Below are 26877 nucleotides of genomic sequence, written 5' to 3'. Positions count from 1 at the left end.
TTAGAGTTACATATTTGTAAGGTCCTCAGCTTGATCCCTGACCTGACTGAAGTCAGATGAGTAACCTAACTGAAGTCTTTCCAGATACAATTATGCGAAACGCGGAATGGTACCAAGGATTCAGTGTAACATGATAAAAATTTGGTCAGGGGAAAACAATATTATACATTTGATATATTTGTCTAAGCCGTGATAGAAGGGACACCGTTCTTATCGCCAATAAATAGCTATTCAATGGCTAACAAAGAGCCGGGCTGTACTTTCATTGTGAATAGTCATCGTCCTTGTCTAATGACTAACGCGATTGAGTTTGGATCACATATCCCAGATTCTGTTCCCGTTGAGATGTATAGAACATCGAACTCATTTTGAATTACAGCCTCGCCGCTGACAACCCACATAGCACAAGTACGTCCACGGGATGTCCGAGACTGAGTCCGCAACGGACGACGGGACATCCCGGGATTAGCCAAATGTGCTCCCGGGACATCCACAGGATTTCCGCGGGAGATCCAGATGTCCGCTAATATCACGGGATACGGGATATTCAACGGGACCACGAAGGGATGTCTATTAGTTTTCCCTCGGACCTATTGTCTCATCTGGGACGTCCCGTGGACATCCTACATGGGAATCCTTCAGGACGTCCCATGCAGGACGTCCATGGGATGTCTTCTCATTGTCCTGATAATCCCGGGAACCGAACGGATGATTGGGATCAAAATGGAACATCCCAGGGACGTAGTGTGCTATGTGGGAAATTACTTAAATGTAAATAAACCAATCAACTGATTTCAGGCAGGAGAACATCGAACAAATTCCAGTGATCAAATCCTACTTTAAAGTTGGTCGCACATTAACCAGAAAGCAGAACAGTCAAGCCAAAGGCAAAATAAGACACAAAAAGAGTACGGAGAGAGAACTCTTTTTGCATTGACAATATCTCTCAATCACAAGGTTGGAAAGACCCTTTTGTCCAGCATGTGTTGGAGTTAATATTCGATGCGAGGCTTCGTTGCATTGCTTACAATACTTGTAACTCGACTCGGCTGTTACGTGGCCAATTGCTACGTCTTAAACTAAGTCTCACCCAGTACAGATTACTTCCTAACAAACTGTATAAATACAAATCAGTCTTCAGTCAGTCAAAGTACCCACCGTCTATGTTATGTTTTGTTAATAAATTCGGAACAAGCAGACCTTCGAATTGAAATGAAATATTTCAGTTTAATGTCTGTCTATTGTGCCTTTTAGGCTAAGAGAGACAAATAATTAAGGCAAGGAAATGATGATAGAAGATTTGGTAGAATGAAAATGTGATAGGAAACCCATGGACACCATGTTATTCAACTTATTTTGCCGGGGATCGAATCAGGGACCCCATGCACGAGAGGTAAGTACTCAAACACTGAGCTACTGTAGCCCCCATACCATTACTAGAGATGGGCAAAACCGGTTTTTATAAAAACCGAAAACCGGTTTCTATAAAAACCGAAACCCGAAAAACCGACATTTCGGTTTTCTCCAAAACCGGTTCGGTTTTTCACCGAAACCGGTTTCGGTTTTCTCCAAAACCGGTTCGGTTTTCACCGAAACTGGTTTCGGTGAAAACTTTTCGAAAACACATAAGACTATTTCTGTGGAAATGGATTCGGTTTTCGGAGAACAACGAAACACCATTCTGGTCAGAAATAGAACAAATTTTGAAAAAAAACCGGAATCGGTTTTGAAGAAATCCGAAACCGGATCAGGTGAAAAACCGATAACCGGTTTTGAAGAAAACCGAAACCGGTTTTTTGAAAATTTTCAAACCGAAAAACCGGTTTTTGTGTCCACCACTAACCATTACCTTCGAAATGTTTAGACACAAAAATAGCGTACTTCTCTGTAAATATTGAAAACCGCATTGCAATTAGACAATTCTCTGAAAAGTATTGACACAAAGTCCATGTGAGATATTTACTCTTAATTTTGGTTGGTCACTGAACAGTTCTTACTTGACTAACATTTATCATACAAATAAATTTTAGGTTTATATATGTATGAGAAGCAAAACCCAAAGTAGATTTAAGTGTGGTTTCATCAAAACCAAATGGGGAAAACTGTGCTGAGAGAAACAGTGTAACTTTCTCTTATTGTGAGTGCATTAAGTCTCTTTATTGAAGGAGGAAATCTCGTAATGGCGCTTTTGTTTGTTAATTAAAATTTCAACAGCACTTTCTTCTGGAAAAAAAAGGAAGCAGAGGTTGGAAAACAGACTAGAGACACAAAAGTGAAAAAGTGAGAATGAACGTTTGGTCTCTGTACATTAGTAGTGTGTGTTAGTAAGTAAAATTATAAAGCCTGGAAAGAGATCAAAACACTTTATGGAATTATGTTAGAGTTTGTGCTTTTTTTTCTTTCTTCTTGTTCTCTGACACTAACCACCTTTTGCGTTTGACTTTAGACAAGATCGCAAATTTGAGGAAGCAAAGAATAAATAATAATCCACTGTTTTCCTTTTCTTTAACATGGGCCATAGTGGCTCAGTAGTAGAGTGTTCATCTCTGGTGTGTGGGAGTCTCTGGTTTGATCCCAGCTTGCGCCAAGTGGGCTTTGCAGTGGACAAACACTGTGTGCATGGGTTTCCTCGAGGTTCTCTCACTTTCTTCATTCTACCATTTCATTCAATTTTCATCATCACCGACTCCTTTAGCCTAAGAGGCATAATCGTGTCACGTAAGACTTAAAGATTTATCCTTCAAAAACAATAAGTGAGTTTGTCTCTCATTCAGGGGCGTCATTTCAGACTTCGCTTGAGGGAGGCAAGAGCACTACCGACATAAAGACTTTCACGTTTTGTACTAGTATATTAGTAGACAATCATTAAAGTATATGTATTCCTCAAATTCTTAAGGGGCAATTGCCCCCTCCTGCCCCCTTAAATGACGACCCTGCTCTCATTATGTAGAGAACATAGGTTTCCAATCTGCGGATTGAATATTAAATCTAAAAATGATATATTTATTATTTGTGGTCTCAAGCCAGGGATAAAGCTTAACATAAAACCTGTCCTTGGAACTTCGAAAATCATTTCTTGATATTACTGACCGCTTTTGCTCTATGGCAATGAATAATAATAGAGGGTGTTTCCAAATGAATATCGGGGTTTTAATGTTTTGGAGTATTTATTAAATTTATCGTACAATTATAAACAATACATCAAATTGTTTAAGAAAAACGACTCAAATAGTTTCTGCTACAGATAATCAATGTGATCACCATTCGTCACGCGGCACACGTCGAGTCGACAAGAGAGAAAGACCCATAAACTTTCCGTCGGAATATGACACAAAACACATTCAATGTAGGTGAGTTCGCTGGAAAACTGTGCCATTTCATGGGGATTTGCTGACCCCAGATGCGAACATTATGAGTATTCACATCGCCATTTAGAAGAAATGTCGTTTCATTACCGAAGACGACACGATCCAGAAAAGCTTCATCGTTATGCAGCAACATTTCATTTGCAAAATTTTCACGTAAATCATACTCTGTTGGCTTACAGCTTGTAGAAACTGCAAACGGTAAAGATTTAGTTGTTAGCGTCTCCTTAAAATTTGCCATACAGACAGTTGCACTGTAACTACAGATTCAGTCTTTGTAAAATGTAAATCACAAAAAGCTTTCTGCTCATTGAGTCGCCATCTTTGATACTAGCGCTTTCTAACGGTATACAGAGGAAACAGTGCATGCGCATGAATGTGTACAAAACTGTTTGATTTGTATTATTTATAATTGTAAGTTAATTGTGAAAAATACTATATAGCCTTAAAATTCTGATATTCGTTTTGAAACACCGTGTACTAAAAACCAGAAGTTGTAAGTTTCTATCACTTGCAGGCTTTATAGACAGTTAACGTTCACGATATAGACAATTCTTTTAACAGTGGATTCGTATCACAAAACACTTCTTACGAGTTGTTACCACTTCTTGCTGTATGGAAACCAATATTTAAATCGGATACAATGGTGAATTCAAACACTTCCGATTTCAAGAAAGCATGGAGAAGCAGAAGAAAAATTGTCCTTCAGACAATGAATCCTCATTAAAAAAAAAAAAAGTTTCGCGTTAACCCTTACTGTTTGCTGCTTTTATGTCTATGGACACATAGACGACCGATGTAAAACATTTGTCATACTTAGGGGAAGCCAGTTTAATATGATCAGTCCGAAAATATGAGCAGCACGAAGTTTAAACTCACACAGCACACATATACCTTGCATAATAGTAAAATAACGAAGTTCATAGCATTGTTTGGTGTGTCATGAATTTGCAGAAGGTAGCCCAAGTTCGTTCGCTGCAGTTGTTGTGAAATAATAGACAAGTTTACAGGTACGGAGAATAAAAAAGTGTGGCTTTTTAGAGCTATAATTAAATGAGGGTAATGAATAATAAGCTAAAACTTGGTATCTATGCGTTGTATATAATTTGTGACTGAATTTAGTATATAGTCAGTTCTGTCTAGGAACATAACGCCAGTCTTTTGTTCACTTCTTTTCTATAAACAGGGTTGTCAACCACAACACGTTAAAATATCATTAACAGTCGGTGAAATATGAGCTTTTGAATTCAGTTTGATATGGGCACATATATTTTTTTTTTTTTGAAAGTAATGAGAGAAATGGACGTGAAGAACTTTTGGATTTGTTAACTAAAGTAGACATTCCCTAATAACATAATTTATAATAACATGGATGATATAAATTCTATAATCTTCAAGTCCATAATCAGCTTGGATTCATTTCGTCGATTTCCAGTTTATCACCCCAGCCCTGTGTGGGATGGGTGTTGTCAGAGTCTATACCTGCGGAGAAGGTGAACAAGCAGACATCTATAAATAAACCTAAAGCTCGCAGATACCCATAAATAAATCTAAAGCTCGCAGACATCCATAAATAAATCTAAAGCTCAAGTGGATTATAATAATTTCATTCAATAAAACGCCAGAAATGCTGCGCCAAGAAAGAGGACAGTCACATTCACATAATGTGAGAAGAATGAAAATCTGTGCCATATTTGTGAAGGAAAGTTTACTAGAGACTGCAAAAGGTAAGAATGGATCAAATGTGATATGCGCCAAGACTGGTATCATGTTTTTTGTGTGATCGTTCAGTGCCCTGAGTTCTTTGTTTGTGATTATTCTAGCAGATTTAATGCCTAGATATTTACGTCAAACCAATAGACAGGACTCTTGAAATGAACTGTGTTTTACGTGTATGTGGAACTATCTTTTGCTCGTTATTGTAATCATTTACGTTTTATTTTTTCTTTTGTATTTTTTTTTGTATCTGCTTTGCATTTTATGTGAAAATATTAAAAAAGAAATGCTGATCATATTGCCCTAAGAAGTGCTCATATTACCCTTGTACTACGGAAAATATGAGCACTGCGCACCTACCTTACTAACTTGTTTATTACTCACGATCAAAAGTATGTATAACCTACTTTTCAGCGTTTGTAGACGAAAGATCAGGCCTTCTTTTCGTGAGACTTTTTTCTTTCTGTAATACATCATTTTTTAGATATATTTGTATTTTCATTAACTATGCTCATATACAACTGACTTCCCCTATCCATAGCATAGATTGGAAGCACAAAATTTAATTTTGTTGAATATATATTATGCAACTAGCAAAGATGGATTCTTAGCTGCCTTGTTTAGTAATCGAGAGGCTCTAAGTTCGAATCCTATCACGCTTTCTCTCAGTTCCATCAGTTGAATGGTCGGTTGGTAAAATTAAATATGAGTTCAAATCGCCTCCATGCAAAAATCCTTCTAGTTTACAAATATATAGGCTGTCTATTTTCAGATACGTTATTTTACAACCTAGTTCTCAAAGTAACTAATAAGTATATCATCATTGTTACCTTATGCTCAGCATAACGTAACATGGCCCGGTGCTTTTGAGCACCTTGTATATTGGAAGGGAAATTTTAAAATTTATTTAGAATGTAAGAGAAATTTTTTATTTTATAGTAGGAAAACCGTAAGTCGAAAATTTTGTGTAATTTTTGTAAAACAAATCGTTTCAATGGATATTATATGAAAATTACATGATTATTAATTATATTTTGTATATTTTACGCATTTATCCAAGTATATATCATTATTTTAGACAAATAAGTGTATATTCCAGCTTTTTCAATGGTTTTCAGTTCATTTCTATTCATATTTCGGCATAGGGAATCTTCACAAGAAAGCTAAAAATTTTATTTCGTAAAATCTTCTTCAAAATTCCAAATTAAGAAAGTCAGCCATAATTTCTTTTTGGTGCATCTCTTTGTTTCGAAGTAAATTATTTGATTGGATAATCCACAATCACAGCTGCGGCTGAGATTTCGGTTTTCTTTGATCTTCGCACAGAAGCCTATCATCCGATAGTTACGTCACGATTATCTTCCAATTAGGGATCATCTTCATGTAATTCTTTGTCTTACGGCGTCAGCCATTTCAGGAGACAGACGTACAGTGTTCAGCGTCTGCAGAAATTGTGGAATAATTTGTGGTTACGTTAAAACTGTGATAAATTCTTCGTTTTGGCGAGTATTAGAAATTGTCAGCAGAGATAAACGTGCTGTGCTTGGTGTTTTAACAAAATTATTAAACCAATAATATTCAAAATTGTGAAGTGATTTCGTATTGCATAAGGGATACTAGCATGGAAGTTGTCTATCGTTACGGATTGAGCCCATCGGCAAATTTTACGTTCTCGGTCAACGAGAGAACGTAAGAGAAGCTAGAGGAGACGGTGACGGAGAGCAAACATCGAGTCGTTGTGCAGGCATCGAAGAAGAAGAAGTCAAGCGACGCTCGATGGCTTTTTCCGGATAGGTGCTGCAGTAGGTGGTATCAACAAATTATTTTGGGACCACAGTTGAAGAGTCTCCCAGAAGACTCGAGTGGATTTGTTCGTCAGTAAACTTTTTTTTTTAATATATCCGTTTAGTCTCTGTTCAAGAGATGAAATCACGTAAGTAGGAACCAGTGCAAGTGAAAACTCACTCCAGGTATTTGGCTTCAAAATTTCCTTGTCTCGACAAACAAACATGTGTGATTATATTTTCTGGTGCATGTGTGAAATTCATATCATGAAGTGTTAAGTGCGTAAAGTTTCCCTCAACGCCGCACACATGCAGATTCGGGCAATGTGACATCGTGATTTCATTCGATGGGGGGGAAAAGAAAGCTAGAATCTCAGCACAGTGCGATTGTCGTAACCTCAAGAAAATGTGTGTACCACACACACATTTTCCCCCAGTGAAGAAAAGATGTTTTAGATTCCCCAAAAATCTTGAAAGTATTCATTTTCGGTAACACTGCTCGAAATTAAGTTTTATTTATTTTGGCATGTTTTCTTTGGTTTTGAAACAAAATGATTCTAAACGTTGATTTTCTTGTAAATAAGTGTCGGTTTCACGGCTACAGTTAAGTGCAAGGGTACATGAATTTTGCGTACCGGTAACTGAAAACTTTCGGCAATAGGCTAAACCTTCGTAATATTTTAAATCTGATACCCATCAAGTTTAGAAATTGCAGTTTTTTAATAATTACTAGTAAATACCTTTTCTTCTTCTTTAAGAAACTTAAAAGTTTCAGAGCGACACGAATGCAAGTAACCACTGCGTCTTCGGTTTGAATGTGGTAGCGAAACAAATAGAAAATACAAAATAAGGATGGTGCTTCATGAAAAATATGTGTGATTTTTTTATATATATATATATTCTTGTTTAGGTTAAGTTAGTGTAGTTAGGATAGGGATTTAGGTTTAAGTTATGTCAATATGTAAGTGAATGTTTACCTGTGCTAGATCGCCCAGTGAGTCCGAGCTGTAAGAGAGGTAGCGAAGAGCGTAAATCCTCGATGCCGGCCACAATCTCCATGCACAGAGAAGTTTAAGCACCAAAGAAATAAAACAAAGTAAAAATAGCTAACCACAACAGTAGGCAGTGAAGTATCATTTTGTGTAATGTATTTATATTGTGTCTTTTCATTTGTTTTGCGTGTCGATTCAGTGTAAATGTCTTGAAAGCTAAGAATATTAAATGAAGAATATTAAATGAATATTAAATGAATATTTTGGGAATATATGTACAAAGTAAACAATGTTTTTGGCTCTGAAAGATATAGAAATCGATCGTATTAATTTTCGTAGATGGGTATGTCAGTTTAATGTAAAGATTTGCTTCTGTTTTCAAATATTTTGTCCAACACTATATTCATGAATATTTTAAAGAATAAAACTTACTAGCCGTGAAAACATCTTTCTTTTCGAATACAAAATCTAATTATCTTGTAATTTTAAGAAGTGATAGAAATATGAAGTTGATGTTTTTGGGATGCATGCGAAGCATGATCAAAACAAAGAGCAGTACGTACAGAATAAGTTTACTGGGGAAATGAAATAGCTGTGAAATTCAGGGAAGAGACTTTTCCTTAGTGTGACCGAGTTGAAAACAACCGAATCTGTAGAAAATTTCTCATTTTATCAGTTTCTATCAAAATCTCAGTTTGGATTTTTTTTTTAAGTTACAAAATTCTGTTTCAAGATTTTTTTTTTCTTAAATTCAGATAGGGCTTTCACAGACAACATTAAGATCTTCATTGTGCTCATTGCCAGCTCCACTCGTAGGTCGGTGTCCTGTGTCTGTAGTCGTGGTTCACAACCTATTTCCGGATGGGATGTGAATGATGAACTGCGGGCCTGGATATCGGACTGTGAGTCGAGATGGAAGAGAGTTTGGAAGCTTTATATTTCGGGCCAGATTTGAGTTCTATTTTCCGTAGATGATTGGCTTGGTGAGTGTATCAGTGGCTGTTGATGACGAGCCCATACGGGCCCAGTAGGTTCGGTGTCACTAGTCAGTGATACATTCAACATAGCATGTAATCTCAAGGAAAGGGAACATCGTACAAAAACACAAATAGTCAATTACAACGTTCAATTAATTCATTTATTTATTTTATTTAAGTTATTTATTTTTTATTTTAAGTTAAAATGGCGACCCATTATCCAGGATTTCTGTTGTTTCAATCCTACGCGAGCGCTAAGGAAAAGAAACAATCACAGCAGAGTATTTGTAATGGGGATCATTATGACAATCGCTGCATTGAATGAAACATGGTCACTTCTGGATCTGTATGTGCGTGATGTTGTGGGAAACAAACTTAATGAAAGTGAAAATGTCTGTGGGTAGCAGATCGAGTAACGAATCTCGTCATCCGAGCGAATATATATGCTGTAGTGACGAAATTGCAGGGTTCAGTGTTTATTGTGACAGTTGTTTTAGATGGGTACATGCCCAATGTTATGGTTTGTCAGAGGAACAAGTACAGGAGTTAGACAAGAGTAGTGAGCCGTGGCTATGTAAGCCTTGCCTGGCGAAACAGGTGACAGTGTTGCCACTTCCGAAATCATCGGAAACTGAGAGTGAGGAAGGTGAACGTGTAACGCGGGATAGCCCGAACGATTCTGACAAGGAGGAAGGAAGTCGAGGAAACGTAGCTTCCGGTTCAAATGTGCAATTAACTGACTTTGCAGCCATGATGGAACGATTCAGTCAAACTTTAACTTTGACGTTAAATGAAAAATTCGAAAAGGTAGATAGTAAATTCCAGGATATTCATAGTAACTTTCAGGCAGTGAATCAGAAATTGGACAATGTCAAATTTGAATTGTTGCAAACGATTAATGAGAAAGTGGCTCGTGTAAACGAAGACGTAGAGGCTGTTAGGTCGGAAGTTCGCGATTTATATACCTCTGTTGGGAACTATCAGAATAAAATAGACGCGCGGGTAGATGCCGTTGAGGAAGGTCTCCGGTTATCGGTTGAGGCGCAGAATCGACGATGTGATGACTTGACTAAGGAGTTCTCACATCTCGAACTAAGTACCCAAAGGTCGTGTCAGGCACTTGAAGCCAGGATTCAGACGTTGGAGGAGAAACAAAACCAAAGAAAAGATAAACGGTGTGGACGTAAACGATCGCGAGACTTTGTTGTCGGCGATGGAATCGAGTCTGACGGGACCGAGTCAGACATCCAAGTGGAAGTACCGGTCTCTTCAGTTGGGGAGACTCGTACTATTCCCACGGTGACTGTCTCTGTCTGTCAGCCGACCAACATTCACGGCACAAATGTCCTTCCTTTTGAATTATCCCCACGTACGTTGAACTTAAACAAGTCACATGCATTCTGTGTTGAGACAATAGGTTACCAGGCGTCGTCCGGGAGGTCGAATCCATTGTTAGTTCCACCTCAGGTGTCAGGATCTTCCAATACTAGTTGTCGGTTGAACCATGTGGTGTCCTCTAGTAATGCAGCAGACATGACTCCTTCGTGCGCTGGAGTTCAGGAGGGAATGTGTGGTCACACGGTGGTATCAATGCCAGACAACTTAACTTCTGGACAAAATTACCAACACTATTCTATTTTCGGTCAAAATCACTCGGGTGCAAAGAGCCCCGTCGTTGGCCACAATTCTCCCGTGAACCCCAGTAAAAGCGAGGAAGGCTTTGGTAAGCGAACTCTAAATTTAAGACTTTCTGAATTAAATCACTTACCTACATTTTCTGGTGAATATGGTTTGGCGAGATCATTTTTAGAAAATTTGGAACAAACTTTTAAGGTAATTTCGGCATCAGAACACGAACGTCTAACCTTGGTACCTTGTTGCTTAACAGCTGGGGCCAAGACATGGTTTCAGACTGTATGTCAAGACATTAATAGTTATGCGGATTTTGTGCGTCTGTTCCGGGAACACTATTTTTCGGCAAGGATGGAAAGGTTGCAAAAGAAGTTCATTCAGGGAATGAAGTATGATCGAGCGAAGTACAACCGATTGACGGACTTTGCATGGAAAATTGTAGCGGAATATTATGCGGTGGCACAACACCCGGATGAAACCGAACTTATTGAGATAGTCTTGGATTGTTTACCAGCTGGTGATGCCAAGTTGTTGAGGGCTGTTGAGCCGAAGAACATTCAACACCTTATGGTCAAAATAGCCGAGATAGAGGGACATCCAGAGCCTAGTGAACCGGTCACGGACAAGAAGTTTAGACGCTTTCAGGTGCGTCAGGCGAAAGTCGTCAAAAAGACCGAAAAGTCAGGAAAACAAACCACCAAAGATACTTCGTCTCAGACGGAGGAAGACGAAGGCAAGATGAAGGAAGGAAATTCCAATGGCAAAGGAGATGACCGATTTTCCGGAAGCACGGGTCGAAGAAGGAACTTTCAGTCTCGAAGACCTTGGCCCAATCAAGGAAGACCGAATTGGGTAAGAGATGGTAATGGAAATCGGAATGCTCCGTATGGGTACAACCAACGCTACTATCCAGCAGCGATGAGTTACGGGTATCCGCGGGGTACATCTCAGACATGCGCGCCAAACGCGATGACCTCAGCAGGAGCGCAAGCCTATCCGGGATACGCGCCGAATTTACTTCCTGGAGGGGGAGTGGCGGCTCCCACGTCCACTTCTTCCCCAGGAGTGAACATGGCGATGTCCACTGGATGGCCTCCACAATATACGACATTCGTGCCTACGATGGCTCAGCCACCGGAAACGAACGGGAATAGTTTGGGAAATGCATACCGCAGCCCTCATTAGGGGAGAGTGTGGACTGCGATGTGGATTCCTCAACTCCCCAGAAAGAACAAGATCGGTTAGCGGGTAGTCAAAATTCCAATTTGGTAACAACCTCGTTCGATTTTGATACCAACCTTCCAAATTCAAAATTCAATGTTTTGGCAGATTCCGAAAATCGGGAAACAAAATTGGGCACGCCTCTGTTCTCGATTCGTTTCGTGATCGACGAGAGGGAGTGTGACTCCAGTGCGGAGAAAGGTATTCGCTAAGTTTATGCATACCTACGTTGGACCTTACAAAGTGGTATCTCTAACTCGAAATTCAGCGAGATTGCAAACTCTGAAGGGAGAAAACATAGGAGTTCAGAGTTTTGACAATCTGAAATTGTTTCGCTGTTCCGAAGAGAAAAGAAAGGAATTATTAGAAGGATGAAAAAAAAAGGAGAAAAGCTTAGTTTATAGGTTAAGGTTAGGTTAGGATTGATTAGAATGTATAGTTGTAATTAGAATTGAGAAAAAAAGGATGTTTTGTCTTGTATAGTCTCCAGTAATTTAGTAGTAACAAAGAAAAAAAAACTTAAGAAGAACTCATAAGTTGAGATTTTTTTTCTCCGAAGCTCCCGGAGGATGTTACCTTATGCTCAGCATAACGTAACATGGCCCGGTGCTTTTGAGCACCTTGTATATTGGAAGGGAAATTTTAAAATTTATTTAGAATGTAAGAGAAATTTTTTATTTTATAGTAGGAAAACCGTAAGTCGAAAATTTTGTGTAATTTTTGTAAAACAAATCGTTTCAATGGATATTATATGAAAATTACATGATTATTAATTATATTTTGTATATTTTACGCATTTATCCAAGTATATATCATTATTTTAGACAAATAAGTGTATATTCCAGCTTTTTCAATGGTTTTCAGTTCATTTCTATTCATATTTCGGCATAGGGAATCTTCACAAGAAAGCTAAAAATTTTATTTCGTAAAATCTTCTTCAAAATTCCAAATTAAGAAAGTCAGCCATAATTTCTTTTTGGTGCATCTCTTTGTTTCGAAGTAAATTATTTGATTGGATAATCCACAATCACAGCTGCGGCTGAGATTTCGGTTTTCTTTGATCTTCGCACAGAAGCCTATCATCCGATAGTTACGTCACGATTATCTTCCAATTAGGGATCATCTTCATGTAATTCTTTGTCTTACGGCGTCAGCCATTTCAGGAGACAGACGTACAGTGTTCAGCGTCTGCAGAAATTGTGGAATAATTTGTGGTTACGTTAAAACTGTGATAAATTCTTCGTTTTGGCGAGTATTAGAAATTGTCAGCAGAGATAAACGTGCTGTGCTTGGTGTTTTAACAAAATTATTAAACCAATAATATTCAAAATTGTGAAGTGATTTCGTATTGCATAAGGGATACTAGCATGGAAGTTGTCTATCGTTACGGATTGAGCCCATCGGCAAATTTTACGTTCTCGGTCAACGAGAGAACGTAAGAGAAGCTAGAGGAGACGGTGACGGAGAGCAAACATCGAGTCGTTGTGCAGGCATCGAAGAAGAAGAAGTCAAGCGACGCTCGATGGCTTTTTCCGGATAGGTGCTGCAGTAGGTGGTATCAACAAATTATTTTGGGACCACAGTTGAAGAGTCTCCCAGAAGACTCGAGTGGATTTGTTCGTCAGTAAACTTTTTTTTTTAATATATCCGTTTAGTCTCTGTTCAAGAGATGAAATCACGTAAGTAGGAACCAGTGCAAGTGAAAACTCACTCCAGGTATTTGGCTTCAAAATTTCCTTGTCTCGACAAACAAACATGTGTGATTATATTTTCTGGTGCATGTGTGAAATTCATATCATGAAGTGTTAAGTGCGTAAAGTTTCCCTCAACGCCGCACACATGCAGATTCGGGCAATGTGACATCGTGATTTCATTCGATGGGGGGGAAAAGAAAGCTAGAATCTCAGCACAGTGCGATTGTCGTAACCTCAAGAAAATGTGTGTACCACACACACATTTTCCCCCAGTGAAGAAAAGATGTTTTAGATTCCCCAAAAATCTTGAAAGTATTCATTTTCGGTAACACTGCTCGAAATTAAGTTTTATTTATTTTGGCATGTTTTCTTTGGTTTTGAAACAAAATGATTCTAAACGTTGATTTTCTTGTAAATAAGTGTCGGTTTCACGGCTACAGTTAAGTGCAAGGGTACATGAATTTTGCGTACCGGTAACTGAAAACTTTCGGCAATAGGCTAAACCTTCGTAATATTTTAAATCTGATACCCATCAAGTTTAGAAATTGCAGTTTTTTAATAATTACTAGTAAATACCTTTTCTTCTTCTTTAAGAAACTTAAAAGTTTCAGAGCGACACGAATGCAAGTAACCACTGCGTCTTCGGTTTGAATGTGGTAGCGAAACAAATAGAAAATACAAAATAAGGATGGTGCTTCATGAAAAATATGTGTGATTTTTATATATATATATATATATTCTTGTTTAGGTTAAGTTAGTGTAGTTAGGATAGGGATTTAGGTTTAAGTTATGTCAATATGTAAGTGAATGTTTACCTGTGCTAGATCGCCCAGTGAGTCCGAGCTGTAAGAGAGGTAGCGAAGAGCGTAAATCCTCGATGCCGGCCACAATCTCCATGCACAGAGAAGTTTAAGCACCAAAGAAATAAAACAAAGTAAAAATAGCTAACCACAACAGTAGGCAGTGAAGTATCATTTTGTGTAATGTATTTATATTGTGTCTTTTCATTTGTTTTGCGTGTCGATTCAGTGTAAATGTCTTGAAAGCTAAGAATATTAAATGAAGAATATTAAATGAATATTAAATGAATATTTTGGGAATATATGTACAAAGTAAACAATGTTTTTGGCTCTGAAAGATATAGAAATCGATCGTATTAATTTTCGTAGATGGGTATGTCAGTTTAATGTAAAGATTTGCTTCTGTTTTCAAATATTTTGTCCAACACTATATTCATGAATATTTTAAAGAATAAAACTTACTAGCCGTGAAAACATCTTTCTTTTCGAATACAAAATCTAATTATCTTGTAATTTTAAGAAGTGATAGAAATATGAAGTTGATGTTTTTGGGATGCATGCGAAGCATGATCAAAACAAAGAGCAGTACGTACAGAATAAGTTTACTGGGGAAATGAAATAGCTGTGAAATTCAGGGAAGAGACTTTTCCTTAGTGTGACCGAGTTGAAAACAACCGAATCTGTAGAAAATTTCTCATTTTATCAGTTTCTATCAAAATCTCAGTTTGGATTTTTTTTTTAAGTTACAAAATTCTGTTTCAAGATTTTTTTTTTCTTAAATTCAGATAGGGCTTTCACAGACAACATTAAGATCTTCATTGTGCTCATTGCCAGCTCCACTCGTAGGTCGGTGTCCTGTGTCTGTAGTCGTGGTTCACAACCTATTTCCGGATGGGATGTGAATGATGAACTGCGGGCCTGGATATCGGACTGTGAGTCGAGATGGAAGAGAGTTTGGAAGCTTTATATTTCGGGCCAGATTTGAGTTCTATTTTCCGTAGATGATTGGCTTGGTGAGTGTATCAGTGGCTGTTGATGACGAGCCCATACGGGCCCAGTAGGTTCGGTGTCACTAGTCAGTGATACATTCAACATAGCATGTAATCTCAAGGAAAGGGAACATCGTACAAAAACACAAATAGTCAATTACAACGTTCAATTAATTCATTTATTTATTTTATTTAAGTTATTTATTTTTTATTTTAAGTTAAAATGGCGACCCATTATCCAGGATTTCTGTTGTTTCAATCCTACGCGAGCGCTAAGGAAAAGAAACAATCACAGCAGAGTATTTGTAATGGGGATCATTATGACAATCGCTGCATTGAATGAAACATGGTCACTTCTGGATCTGTATGTGCGTGATGTTGTGGGAAACAAACTTAATGAAAGTGAAAATGTCTGTGGGTAGCAGATCGAGTAACGAATCTCGTCATCCGAGCGAATATATATGCTGTAGTGACGAAATTGCAGGGTTCAGTGTTTATTGTGACAGTTGTTTTAGATGGGTACATGCCCAATGTTATGGTTTGTCAGAGGAACAAGTACAGGAGTTAGACAAGAGTAGTGAGCCGTGGCTATGTAAGCCTTGCCTGGCGAAACAGGTGACAGTGTTGCCACTTCCGAAATCATCGGAAACTGAGAGTGAGGAAGGTGAACGTGTAACGCGGGATAGCCCGAACGATTCTGACAAGGAGGAAGGAAGTCGAGGAAACGTAGCTTCCGGTTCAAATGTGCAATTAACTGACTTTGCAGCCATGATGGAACGATTCAGTCAAACTTTAACTTTGACGTTAAATGAAAAATTCGAAAAGGTAGATAGTAAATTCCAGGATATTCATAGTAACTTTCAGGCAGTGAATCAGAAATTGGACAATGTCAAATTTGAATTGTTGCAAACGATTAATGAGAAAGTGGCTCGTGTAAACGAAGACGTAGAGGCTGTTAGGTCGGAAGTTCGCGATTTATATACCTCTGTTGGGAACTATCAGAATAAAATAGACGCGCGGGTAGATGCCGTTGAGGAAGGTCTCCGGTTATCGGTTGAGGCGCAGAATCGACGATGTGATGACTTGACTAAGGAGTTCTCACATCTCGAACTAAGTACCCAAAGGTCGTGTCAGGCACTTGAAGCCAGGATTCAGACGTTGGAGGAGAAACAAAACCAAAGAAAAGATAAACGGTGTGGACGTAAACGATCGCGAGACTTTGTTGTCGGCGATGGAATCGAGTCTGACGGGACCGAGTCAGACATCCAAGTGGAAGTACCGGTCTCTTCAGTTGGGGAGACTCGTACTATTCCCACGGTGACTGTCTCTGTCTGTCAGCCGACCAACATTCACGGCACAAATGTCCTTCCTTTTGAATTATCCCCACGTACGTTGAACTTAAACAAGTCACATGCATTCTGTGTTGAGACAATAGGTTACCAGGCGTCGTCCGGGAGGTCGAATCCATTGTTAGTTCCACCTCAGGTGTCAGGATCTTCCAATACTAGTTGTCGGTTAAACCATGTGGTGTCCTCTAGTAATGCAGCAGACATGACTCCTTCGTGCGCTGGAGTTCAGGAGGGAATGTGTGGTCACACGGTGGTATCAATGCCAGACAACTTAACTTCTGGACAAAATTACCAACACTATTCTATTTTCGGTCAAAATCACTCGGGTGCAAAGAGCCCCGTCGTTGGCCACAATTCTCCCGTGAACCCCAGTAAAAGCGAGGAAGGCTTTGGTAAGCGAACTCTAAATTTAAGACTTTCTGAATTAAATCACTTACCTACATTTTCTGGTGAATATGGTTTGGCGAGATCATTTTTAGAAAATTTGGAACAAACTTTTAAGGTAATTTCGGCATCAGAACACGAACGTCTAACCTTGGTACCTTGTTGCTTAACAGCTGGGGCCAAGACATGGTTTCAGACTGTATGTCAAGACATTAATAGTTATGCGGATTTTGTGCGTCTGTTCCGGGAACACTATTTTTCGGCAAGGATGGAAAGGTTGCAAAAGAAGTTCATTCAGGGAATGAAGTATGATCGAGCGAAGTACAACCGATTGACGGACTTTGCATGGAAAATTGTAGCGGAATATTATGCGGTGGCACAACACCCGGATGAAACCGAACTTATTGAGATAGTCTTGGATTGTTTACCAGCTGGTGATGCCAAGTTGTTGAGGGCTGTTGAGCCGAAGAACATTCAACACCTTATGGTCAAAATAGCCGAGATAGAGGGACATCCAGAGCCTAGTGAACCGGTCACGGACAAGAAGTTTAGACGCTTTCAGGTGCGTCAGGCGAAAGTCGTCAAAAAGACCGAAAAGTCAGGAAAACAAACCACCAAAGATACTTCGTCTCAGACGGAGGAAGACGAAGGCAAGATGAAGGAAGGAAATTCCAATGGCAAAGGAGATGACCGATTTTCCGGAAGCACGGGTCGAAGAAGGAACTTTCAGTCTCGAAGACCTTGGCCCAATCAAGGAAGACCGAATTGGGTAAGAGATGGTAATGGAAATCGGAATGCTCCGTATGGGTACAACCAACGCTACTATCCAGCAGCGATGAGTTACGGGTATCCGCGGGGTACATCTCAGACATGCGCGCCAAACGCGATGACCTCAGCAGGAGCGCAAGCCTATCCGGGATACGCGCCGAATTTACTTCCTGGAGGGGGAGTGGCGGCTCCCACGTCCACTTCTTCCCCAGGAGTGAACATGGCGATGTCCACTGGATGGCCTCCACAATATACGACATTCGTGCCTACGATGGCTCAGCCACCGGAAACGAACGGGAATAGTTTGGGAAATGCATACCGCAGCCCTCATTAGGGGAGAGTGTGGACTGCGATGTGGATTCCTCAACTCCCCAGAAAGAACAAGATCGGTTAGCGGGTAGTCAAAATTCCAATTTGGTAACAACCTCGTTCGATTTTGATACCAACCTTCCAAATTCAAAATTCAATGTTTTGGCAGATTCCGAAAATCGGGAAACAAAATTGGGCACGCCTCTGTTCTCGATTCGTTTCGTGATCGACGAGAGGGAGTGTGACTCCAGTGCGGAGAAAGGTATTCGCTAAGTTTATGCATACCTACGTTGGACCTTACAAAGTGGTATCTCTAACTCGAAATTCAGCGAGATTGCAAACTCTGAAGGGAGAAAACATAGGAGTTCAGAGTTTTGACAATCTGAAATTGTTTCGCTGTTCCGAAGAGAAAAGAAAGGAATTATTAGAAGGATGAAAAAAAAAAGGAGAAAAGCTTAGTTTATAGGTTAAGGTTAGGTTAGGATTGATTAGAATGTATAGTTGTAATTAGAATTGAGAAAAAAAAGGATGTTTTGTCTTGTATAGTCTCCAGTAATTTAGTAGTAACAAAGAAAAAAAACTTAAGAAGAACTCATAAGTTGAGATTTTTTTTTTCTCCGAAGCTCCCGGAGGATGTTACCTTATGCTCAGCATAACGTAACATGGCCCGGTGCTTTTGAGCACCTTGTATATTGGAAGGGAAATTTTAAAATTTATTTAGAATGTAAGAGAAATTTTTTATTTTATAGTAGGAAAACCGTAAGTCGAAAATTTTGTGTAATTTTTGTAAAACAAATCGTTTCAATGGATATTATATGAAAATTACATGATTATTAATTATATTTTGTATATTTTACGCATTTATCCAAGTATATATCATTATTTTAGACAAATAAGTGTATATTCCAGCTTTTTCAATGGTTTTCAGTTCATTTCTATTCATATTTCGGCATAGGGAATCTTCACAAGAAAGCTAAAAATTTTATTTCGTAAAATCTTCTTCAAAATTCCAAATTAAGAAAGTCAGTCATAATTTCTTTTTGGTGCATCTCTTTGTTTCGAAGTAAATTATTTGATTGGATAATCCACAATCACAGCTGCGGCTGAGATTTCGGTTTTCTTTGATCTTCGCACAGAAGCCTATCATCCGATAGTTACGTCACGATTATCTTCCAATTAGGGATCATCTTCATGTAATTCTTTGTCTTACGGCGTCAGCCATTTCAGGAGACAGACGTACAGTGTTCAGCGTCTGCAGAAATTGTGGAATAATTTGTGGTTACGTTAAAACTGTGATAAATTCTTCGTTTTGGCGAGTATTAGAAATTGTCAGCAGAGATAAACGTGCTGTGCTTGGTGTTTTAACAAAATTATTAAACCAATAATATTCAAAATTGTGAAGTGATTTCGTATTGCATAAGGGATACTAGCATGGAAGTTGTCTATCGTTACGGATTGAGCCCATCGGCAAATTTTACGTTCTCGGTCAACGAGAGAACGTAAGAGAAGCTAGAGGAGACGGTGACGGAGAGCAAACATCGAGTCGTTGTGCAGGCATCGAAGAAGAAGAAGTCAAGCGACGCTCGATGGCTTTTTCCGGATAGGTGCTGCAGTAGGTGGTATCAACAAATTATTTTGGGACCACAGTTGAAGAGTCTCCCAGAAGACTCGAGTGGATTTGTTCGTCAGTAAACTTTTTTTTTTTAATATATCCGTTTAGTCTCTGTTCAAGAGATGAAATCACGTAAGTAGGAACCAGTGCAAGTGAAAACTCACTCCAGGTATTTGGCTTCAAAATTTCCTTGTCTCGACAAACAAACATGTGTGATTATATTTTCTGGTGCATGTGTGAAATTCATATCATGAAGTGTTAAGTGCGTAAAGTTTCCCTCAACGCCGCACACATGCAGATTCGGGCAATGTGACATCGTGATTTCATTCGATGGGGGGGAAAAGAAAGCTAGAATCTCAGCACAGTGCGATTGTCGTAACCTCAAGAAAATGTGTGTACCACACACACATTTTCCCCCAGTGAAGAAAAGATGTTTTAGATTCCCCAAAAATCTTGAAAGTATTCATTTTCGGTAACACTGCTCGAAATTAAGTTTTATTTATTTTGGCATGTTTTCTTTGGTTTTGAAACAAAATGATTCTAAACGTTGATTTTCTTGTAAATAAGTGTCGGTTTCACGGCTACAGTTAAGTGCAAGGGTACATGAATTTTGCGTACCGGTAACTGAAAACTTTCGGCAATAGGCTAAACCTTCGTAATATTTTAAATCTGATACCCATCAAGTTTAGAAATTGCAGTTTTTTAATAATTACTAGTAAATACCTTTTCTTCTTCTTTAAGAAACTTAAAAGTTTCAGAGCGACACGAATGCAAGTAACCACTGCGTCTTCGGTTTGAATGTGGTAGCGAAACAAATAGAAAATACAAAATAAGGATGGTGCTTCATGAAAAATATGTGTGATTTTTTTATATATATATATATTCTTGTTTAGGTTAAGTTAGTGTAGTTAGGATAGGGATTTAGGTTTAAGTTATGTCAATATGTAAGTGAATGTTTACCTGTGCTAGATCGCCCAGTGAGTCCGAGCTGTAAGAGAGGTAGCGAAGAGCGTAAATCCTCGATGCCGGCCACAATCTCCATGCACAGAGAAGTTTAAGCACCAAAGAAATAAAACAAAGTAAAAATAGCTAACCACAACAGTAGGCAGTGAAGTATCATTTTGTGTAATGTATTTATATTGTGTCTTTTCATTTGTTTTGCGTGTCGATTCAGTGTAAATGTCTTGAAAGCTAAGAATATTAAATGAAGAATATTAAATGAATATTAAATGAATATTTTGGGAATATATGTACAAAGTAAACAATGTTTTTGGCTCTGAAAGATATAGAAATCGATCGTATTAATTTTCGTAGATGGGTATGTCAGTTTAATGTAAAGATTTGCTTCTGTTTTCAAATATTTTGTCCAACACTATATTCATGAATATTTTAAAGAATAAAACTTACTAGCCGTGAAAACATCTTTCTTTTCGAATACAAAATCTAATTATCTTGTAATTTTAAGAAGTGATAGAAATATGAAGTTGATGTTTTTGGGATGCATGCGAAGCATGATCAAAACAAAGAGCAGTACGTACAGAATAAGTTTACTGGGGAAATGAAATAGCTGTGAAATTCAGGGAAGAGACTTTTCCTTAGTGTGACCGAGTTGAAAACAACCGAATCTGTAGAAAATTTCTCATTTTATCAGTTTCTATCAAAATCTCAGTTTGGATTTTTTTTTTAAGTTACAAAATTCTGTTTCAAGATTTTTTTTTCTTAAATTCAGATAGGGCTTTCACAGACAACATTAAGATCTTCATTGTGCTCATTGCCAGCTCCACTCGTAGGTCGGTGTCCTGTGTCTGTAGTCGTGGTTCACAACCTATTTCCGGATGGGATGTGAATGATGAACTGCGGGCCTGGATATCGGACTGTGAGTCGAGATGGAAGAGAGTTTGGAAGCTTTATATTTCGGGCCAGATTTGAGTTCTATTTTCCGTAGATGATTGGCTTGGTGAGTGTATCAGTGGCTGTTGATGACGAGCCCATACGGGCCCAGTAGGTTCGGTGTCACTAGTCAGTGATACATTCAACATAGCATGTAATCTCAAGGAAAGGGAACATCGTACAAAAACACAAATAGTCAATTACAACGTTCAATTAATTCATTTATTTATTTTATTTAAGTTATTTATTTTTTATTTTAAGTTAAATCATCAGCAGCAGTGGCGTATTTAGGAGGTGGCTATCGGGCTCAAGCCCCCTCGAAATAATGCCATTATTATTTTTTGGCATTATATGTACAACATAAATGCTTCTTACTGGTTCTCAAGCCCCTTCCGAAACAAGATCCTAAATACGCCACTGATCATCATCATAAGTATTCTGCAATTATTGGCAGGTTACTTGCTGCAACCGAGAAGCTTCCATGCTCCACGGTCCTCCGCTAACCTCTTCGCCTTGACGTACGATTTTTCTGTTTTGATATCGTCCATTAATTGTAGTTTCCTTCGCCCTCTCTTTCCTTGCACCATATACTCCTTCATGATAGAGTTCCTACTTATCTAATATCCCACCCGGTTTCTCTTCCTCTTCTTAATAATATCTATAATTGTTCTTTTCTCCCTTACCATTTCCAACACCTTCTCATTGGTTTTCCGCTCGACTCAGCTAATTTGCTCCATACTTCTCGGCACCCACATTCGAAAGCTTCCAGTCGTTTTTCATCATTTTTGCTAATGTCCATGTTTCCGCCCTATACAGTACAATAGTCCACACGAAGCATTTTATGAGTCTTTTTCTCAACTCTTTATTCAAGGTCTCACAAAATAGTATTTTCTTCCTACCAAACGCTTCTTTCACCATTCCTATCCTTGCTTTTATTTCACGTTCACATTTCGTATCGTGGTGACTATACATGATTTGAGTGAGTGCTGAAGTCAAGAAAATGTAAGCCGTTGTTCCACACACTGCTACATACTGTATTTGGGAACAAAAGAATGCAAAATATTGCAATATCCCTTCATATTTGTAAATAACAGCATGTGCACCTCCACGAGGATCATCAAGCAGCCGATAGTATCCTCCTACGAAGTACGAAGAAGGACACGGAAAACCACGAAGGACTCCGACAATCCCTCCACAGGCTGTCTTCTCCGATAGACGGCTATATAGAACACGTCGAGACAAAGGGGGACATCAGTTCTGACTGATCGTTCCTACTTTTCTCTTTGCGCTGCTCCGGGCAGGAGAGACTCTCTAACCATGCCTCTGCGCTGCCCGGGCAACGGGTCCCTATCCAATCTCAGCGCTGCTCTGGACAGGAGATATTAATTCACCTTCGCGTTGCACTGGGTAGGAGGTTCCTTTCGTCTCCGCGCTGCACTGGGCAGGAGACACCATCTCGCTTCCTCGCTGCTTCGGGCAAAAGGTACCCTAACCATAAACCTCAAAGACCTCCGTGCTGCTTCGGGCAGAAGGTCAAACTTCTTAGAGATAGAATTATCGTATAGATGAAATACTTGTTTGTAGCATATTACTTGTATAGAACTTTTGTAACAAAACGGCGAGGGAAACAAACAAACCCGTGTGCCGTCTCTACCATCATATTACAATACATTCGTAAAAACTATCGAAGAATATTATTATAAAAGGTGACACGCTGGGTGTGAAACTGACTACATATTATTTCATTCTTCGTTCCCATATAGAACTATGTAATAGCATGACCCTTGCAACTTAATACTCTATGCCGAAAGGGGATTACCTTTACTTTTAGTTACTAAGAGACAAAGGAACCGTGCTGCCATAATTGTTAAGGCATCTTCGTACCAACTGTAGGGAACAGACTCAATTGCCGCTTCGGAAAATTATTTCCAAGCTCTGTGGCTTACAAAAATCTCTGTAAAATGAATACTAGGGAAACGTGTAAGTAAAGGAATCTGGAGAATTGTACCTCTTACATCACTCCCTGCCTGTGTCGAAGTATAGAATACGAGAATCATCACCTCCACCATGCGCTTGGGCCTCTTATACCCTATACAAAATGGAAGGCGCCCTTTTATTGTTTCTAAATTTATTAACACCTATAACTATAGAAACAGTTAGGTATCCTCTTGTGCTCTTAACAGAAAGTGGGTAAACTTTCAAAATGAAAAGACACTCGCTATTAAATTTGGATAAATAATAACAATAAAGGAATCTGATATGTCAGAACAGTCCTTTCTTTTAAATGAGTATAATAACTATACCATTGTTAGTTTTAGCTCTCACGATAGTGATTGCAATTTCTTATAAAAGTAACCAAAAAAGTTAGTCGCTTTTTGTGGAGGTCTGTGTACAATTGACCCTCACACCGTGAGTTAAATGCAAATGGAGATAAGGCAAAGGACATTTGTTGGTGGGAATATATCCAACATACTAATTGGTTGTGGCAGTTCAGTTACACCTTGAACTTGCGTAAGGACAGAGTGAACATGGGACCTCCACAGAGCGTCATAAGGGTGTGTATGCTATACAAATTCAAACTGGAGTCAAACGCCGCTGCAGCGGAGCGGAAGATATACCAGGCCTTTGGTGAGGGTGTCGTGACTACGCAGGCAGCGCAGCGATGATTTAACAAGTATAAGACGGTTACGAAACACTCGAAGATGCACCACGTGTCGGAATACCAACACATGTACAAAATGAAGATCTTCATGCAGCAATTAAAGCGAACAGTGGCGAGACATGTGAGGAACTGGGACTACAATTCAGTGTGAGTGGAGATATCATTAGGCAGCATCTTCAATAACTTGAGAAGCACTACAAGTTAAGTCGATGGGTCCCACATAATTTGACTCCGGGCCAGAAGGCAACGTGAGCACACACCTGCGCTTCTTTGCTGTCTCGTCTGAGTCATTTCTGGACATGGTATTGACATGTGATGAGAAGTTGAACCTGTACAAAGCTTCAGGGCGCCGTCATCATTGCTTAGCATCCCATGAACCCCATGAACCTGTTTCCGGAACAGCCGAAACCAGCACTGCACTAGAAGAAGGTCCTCTTGTATGTTTGGTGGACCACTCGCGGTACTGTACTTCGGGAACTGCTACCAGCTGGTCAGAGCAATAATGCAACTGTGTAATGTCAGCAGTTGAGTTGTGTTCAAGAAAAACTCAAAACTCTGGAGCCAGCACTTCTGAATCGCAAAGGGGTCTTCCTATTACAGGACCACGCTAAGCCACACGTGGGTAGGACGACCCGGGACACCGTTCTACCCCTTGGATGGGAAACAATATTTCATCCGCCATACTCTCCGGACATTGCACTGTCCCATTTTCACCTGTACCATTCCTTAGACAATCACCTTAGAGGACGCCAGTTCAAATCGCTAGTAGAGGTGCAAAATGTACTTGATACCTTCTTCGCTTTACATTCCATCAACTTCTACCGCGATGGAATCCATTACCTTTCAGAACGTTGGCAGAAGGGGACTATTTTTGATCTTCCATTTACGTCGTCGTCAATGCTGATGGGGACTATTTTTGATCTTCCATTTACGTCTTAGGTGGCATATCAATGTTAGAAGATGGTGGGTGAAAAAGCGACCGAACTTTTTTGGTTACCTTATGAGTTGAAGTTGGTAAATGATTGGCACGTTAAGTGCACAGAGGAATCAAGTCCTCGTTTCGTCATTTTGAACATATTGCATCTTCAAAATCTCTAACTGAAGCTCCTTTCAGAGTTTAAATATTTCACGTCAAGATATTGTGAATAACAGTTTTCTATATATTAAAGCGCAAAGTAGAAATTTACATCCGTACAGACTTCCCGCACGAACGATGTCTCTTGTTTTCTCACAACTTTGATGGTTCGATTTGATTGACCTGAGTTCCGAATACCCCAACTTCCTTTCCGAAATTAATGCAACTGAGATATGTAGTTCTGTGCCTTCATAGAGAATTTAAACTGGGATTATCTATAAGGTGAGTCTGGAATTAGCTGTATACTAATTGTTCGGAAATAAGAAACTAAAATAGTGGTTCTCAATATATGTACGCTTGGACTTGACCGAAAATCAAATAGTTTGAGGATTTTGTCTGTTGTAATTAGATATGTTGATGGCACATTTCTGTGGTAAATATATAACATTTCGAAAATACCGTAGTTGTTAACCAGCACGAGTCCTATTACTTTGACAAGCTCCATACTTGGGTGATCGTTGGTCTAGTCGCTTTCCCGTGAGCAGTTCATGCCCATTGTCCTGGGCTCGACTCCTTCTATTGAACATACCATGGTACTTTGCATTCAACTTAGCTAGAAGCATATATCTCGCATAGTCTATGACGATGAAACTGATGGTAAACTTCAAGATCCAAAAACAGTCTATTGGTCTTTGAATCAAATCTCAAAATAAATGTAATAATATGTCCATTCACCTCAATATCATCAAGAAGACATTAATAGAAACTTACTTTATGGTTGAGTCTATTCCTTTGCAGCTTATTCCTGTGCTGATGACTCTGTGTTCCTGTTGTTACATCTTCGTTGCAAAATGACCTTCGGAAAGATTAGAAAATATATATTATAATTTGATATTTATTGATATTTATGTTTCCTATTTTTAAAATAGTTATACGGTCAGTTTACAAAATAAAACATGGATTTTTGAAGTAAAATTGATTTTCTGGCAATTATAATAATTTCCTGCTAATTGTCCTCACAATTAATAATATGATTAGAAAATCAACAAAGAAAGCTTTGAGGAGGAAAGGGGAGGCGTCTCTCCCAAAAATTACATATGACCCATTTCAAGTAAGATGTTGGATCTATGTAAAGTACAGTATATATATAATACGAGGAGTAATCGAAAAGAGGTAACAAACACTATTATGGCTTATACGTGATACAGCTGAAAGATCAACATATCTAATCATTAGAGTCCGGATTTTTAAGTAATATCAACCCCCTAAATATGTACATAAATATGTAACAAAAATCGCTTAAAATGTAAGACATATGTAATATTATATAAGAATATGTAATATTACACATGTTACATATTTATGAAAACGTAATATTAACACGCGTATGAGTATGTAATATTTAAACGAATTATGAAAATAAAAAGGAAAATCTACTACACTTTATCCTGCTTATTGCAAGTCCCCCAATGAAGTGAAATGCTTGAACAGCTGAGACAGCCATACGTCACTGACGTGACTGATTGCAGGATAATAAATATCAGACGTGAATGAAGGAAGATGTGAATCGGTTAGAGAGAAACACGAAAGCCCCGAGAAAAGCAATGCATACGGCATTTGTACGTCAGAAATCTCATGTGGTGTGGTGTGGTCCCGTT

General features: G+C 38.8%; 1 protein-coding gene across 2 annotated transcripts in view; it reads right to left on the bottom strand.

Annotated features, from left to right (window-relative positions):
- Positions 1-26877, bottom strand: part of LOC145663167 (neuropeptide CCHamide-1 receptor-like) — a 752389-nt gene that overhangs the window by 216420 nt on the left and 509092 nt on the right. For both annotated transcript variants that reach the window (XM_081729494.1, XM_081729495.1), the window contains exon 3: positions 25991-26075. The gene's annotated coding sequence lies outside the window, so the exon portion shown is untranslated. The remainder of the gene's footprint in view (positions 1-25990; positions 26076-26877) is intronic.

The sequence above is a fragment of the Thermobia domestica genome, chromosome 10 (assembly GCF_964235325.1).
Source record: "Thermobia domestica chromosome 10, izTheDome1.hap1.1, whole genome shotgun sequence".
In the NCBI taxonomy this organism is placed as follows: domain Eukaryota; kingdom Metazoa; phylum Arthropoda; class Insecta; order Zygentoma; family Lepismatidae; genus Thermobia; species Thermobia domestica.
Note: the sequence above shows the minus strand (reverse complement) of the source record. Positions and strands in the feature narration are given on the sequence as shown.